This window comes from Poecile atricapillus, chromosome 2 (assembly GCF_030490865.1).
Source record: "Poecile atricapillus isolate bPoeAtr1 chromosome 2, bPoeAtr1.hap1, whole genome shotgun sequence".
In the NCBI taxonomy this organism is placed as follows: domain Eukaryota; kingdom Metazoa; phylum Chordata; class Aves; order Passeriformes; family Paridae; genus Poecile; species Poecile atricapillus.
The window spans coordinates 142,703,885-142,707,818 of NC_081250.1; positions in this window are offsets into that span (position 1 = coordinate 142,703,885).

Consider the following 3,934-nt stretch of genomic DNA (forward strand, 5'->3'; position numbering starts at 1 on the left):
GGGTTGAAAGCTCCTTAACTCAGGCATCATGGATACGCCCCAAAACAGATTAGTTCAGTCAGGTCTTCATAAATAATTATTAAGACTGTGGGTATAATACAGAAGAAGAAATGCAGGGATATGATCCCTGCTGAGGAATACTGTGATGATCTAGAGCACAGGAAAGATTCCTGCTGATGTTTATCGGCTACTTCAGATACAGAAACTAATTACAATTATTTTTCCTGAGATTTTTTCTGGTCTGTCTGTGAAGCTTAGTTTTCCTTAATAATATCATTATTGATTCTTCTGCTTGCTGAGTCCCAGCAATGTAAGGTACACTGCCAGTGAACGTGCACTGCCAGTGAATGCCCCTTGTAGCTATTCCTGCCAGGGCTCCGTGTAACTCATAAACAGGACCTAAAATTTGAAGCTTCAATGTAAATAACAGTATTAGTAACATAAGTCTTAATGCATTAAGAGTTTTTTGTGTGTTTTAATTTAGCCATCTTTAGGAAACTGTGCTACTGTGGGGATGGGATATTTGCAGTCATTTGGGGAAAGTTTAGAGCTTTCTAAAGGAAAAAGCTTAAAAATGAATTGAAATAGAGAAAAAAGTGTGACACCAATTCGTATTCTCCCACTGTTGCTCTTTGCTTTCCTACCTGTTGAAGTAGAAATACATATTTCTTGTGTGGGTTAAACATTTAAGACCTCAGGTTGTTAATGCTGGGTGATACCTAACTTCCCACCTCACCCATTTCACCTTCTCCTTCCTCTTTTTGTGCTGTCTTACTATGGTGCTCCCTTTATTCTCTACATCTACAATGTGCGCTGAATTGCTAGCTGAAAGGTGTTGGTAGCACCCCAGAGTTTTGGCTCCTGCTGAGCAGGGCTGGCACAGCACCAGCACTGCCTCTCCAACATTCCCTGCCCATCAAGTGGCTGGAGGTGGGTCAGATCCTGGGAGGGCACAAAGCTTGGACAGCTGACTCAGACTGACCAGAGGAGTATTCCATACCATATCACACCAGCCCAGATAGAAAACTATGAAAATGAGGAGGAAGATGGCACAGTTGTTTTTTATGTTTGCCTTCCATAGCTCTGTTGCTGAGGCCCTGCTTCCTGGGAAGCAGCTGATGTAGAGAATAATTTTATTTTTTCTTTCCTTTGCTCGTGCATGTGCAAACTTCTGCTTTTTCTTTGGTAAACTGACTTACCTCAAACTATAAGTCATTTTCCATCTTATTTTCTCTCCCTTTCCAGCTGAGGAAGGGAGTGATAGAGAAGCTTGATAGACACCTGGCCTCCAGCCAAAGTCAACTCCACCACAGGGAAATAGCTGAATTTATGACTTGATGATGACTTAAATGATGATTCACACAGTGATACACTGCAATTTCTTACACTTGTAACAACAGCTGGATAATGTTGCTAGAATACAGTAGAGCTCTGGGCCTAAGGAAAGCTGCCACTTGCCTTGCTGGGGATATCAGATGCGGGGTAAGGGGTTCCAGTCTTGAGGAGTAACCTTGAGGGATGCCCCTGCTCAAGCTGCATCAAGTCTCAAGCTGCACCAGGGGAGGTTCAGGTCTTGGACATCAGCAGGAATTTCTTCAAAGAAAGGGTGATTAAACATTGGAATGGGCTGCCCATAGAGATGGTGGAGTCACCATTCCTGGATGTGGAACTCAGTGACATGGTCGTCTTCAGTCGAAGGTTGGACTCAGTAATGTTGGAGGTCTTCTCCAACACAAGTGATTCTTTGGTTCTGTGCTTTAGGGGAGATCATGCCCTTCAGGGCAGCGCAATGGGCTGTACAGATTTTTATTAAGTGGTTGACTCATAGCCTGCCCCCTTTCTGGTGTACGTGCAGGAGTGCAGTCATTGCTGTGTTAATCATGTCCACCCTCAGCTCAGCTGATACTTCTCACTCCTGAGAGGATGTAGCCAGGCTCCACTCCTGGAAATGTGTAACCCAGCACAACTCTCCAGATCTGTACAGCAGGGTGACCTCAGGCCTCTTGTCAGAGCTGCCTGAACCACTGTGCTGTTGATCCACCTAGAGCACACCTGGAGGGAGATGGGGAGGCCAGGAGGGCACTGGCTGCCAGGGGAAGCTGCTGTGCCTCAGATGGCATCAAAGCTCTTGCGTGGATGGGCAGGGAGCTGTGTGCTGGGCAAGCCCCTGCCTGCGGGAGAGGGAAAGGCTGTACTCACAGCTTCTGGCACAGAATGCAGGAGTTAAAATCCTTCCCCACTCTGGAAACCAGGTTACTGTGGCATGGGTTCAGCTTTTGCAAGAGCTGGTCTGCTAATAGGTGAAACAACACTCAAGTGGTGCTGAACCCCACAGATCAGAACTCAGTCCTTCAGGAGAAGAGGACCAGGTTGGGGAGCATTATTTAAACAATGTGGGCATACAGGACTCCATGGGAGCTGCTGGGATGCATTCCTGGATGTGAGGAGAGCTGGCAGGTGTCAGAGGGAGGCTACTCTCAATGCCCTGTGAATGGTGGTGGTGATCCTGAGGCCTATCACTCCTGTCTTCAGGAACAGCAAGGAGGATGAGGAAAGCTGTAGGACAGCCAGTCTCACCACAAACCTTGGGAAGGTGATGACACAAATACACCTGGAGACCATTCCCAAACATACGAAGAACAAGAAGGTGCTTGGGAGTACTCAGCATGGATTTATTAAGGGAAACCCAAACTTAATGCATTGGTTCAACAGTGGGGCCCAGGCGATCATGATGTCCAACTAGAGGCCAGTTCCTAGAGGTGCACTCGGGGGTTCATACTGGGGCCAGGACTGTTCAATGTCTTTGCTAATGCTGGGGCAGTGGACCCCCAGCAGTTTGCAGGTGATACAAACCCACATGGAGCAGCCACAGAGCACAGGACTGTGCTGCCATTCAGGGGGATCTGGACAGGCTGGAGAAGTGGTCCAACACCAAGTTCATGAAGTCCAGCAACTGCTGGAGAACAACTTGGCAGAAAAGTTGCTCCTGGGGAAAAATTGTTTCCCTCTGGATTTCCCTGGAATCCTGGGAAAAATCAGTTCAAATCTGCAGTGGTGACCACCAGCCTTCTGGGCTACATCAGGTAGAGCTGCTGGCACGTGCTGGTGGAGGAGATGACCCTTCCATTGGCTCAGTCCTGGCAAGAGACATCTGGGTGCTGAGTTCAGAGCTGGACTCCCCAGTATGACAAACAAAGACACACTGAAGGGCCATGGAGATGATTAACAGCTTGGAGCACCTGTCATATGAGGAGAGGCTGAGAGAGCTGGGATTGCTCAGCCTGCAGAAGAGAAGGCTAAGAAGGATCTTAGTCATGTTGATAAATATTCAGTGGATGGAGTAAAGAAGAGTGACAGTCAGTGGTGCACAGTGACATGGGCCAATGGTGAAGAACTGAGACATGTGAAATTCCATTTTAACGTAAGAAAAAACTGTTTAGGTGGTCCAACACCTGGGCAGACCACCCAGAGAGACTGTGGAGTCTCAATCCCAGAAACACTCAAAACTTAACTGGCTGTAGCCCTGAGCACCGTGTGCCAGCTGCCCTACTCTAAGCAGGAGTGTGTGCTGGACAGCCCCCCAACATGGGACTTTCCCTTTAGCTGTGGCATCTGCCTCCTCTTTTTCAGTCTGATAATCACCAGGCTGTCCCTGTTATAGGGCAACATCCCCTGCTGGCAATTCCACAGCAGCCCCATGGAAGATAAGGCAGGTGTAAAATATTCCATACTGTGGAAGCTTGGAAGATAAGGGGGCTCGTGTATGCAGCAAACATCAAAAGCTGAGCCAATCAAGGATTATTGGTAATAACAGCCAAGGATTGTTGTGGCTGGAAAAGGGGCCATAGGAGGAAAGGAAGTGATGTCTGAGGCAAACGTCCTTGTTCTGGCTCCTGGAGATAAGCACAACAGTCAAGAAACTTATCTGTAGGGT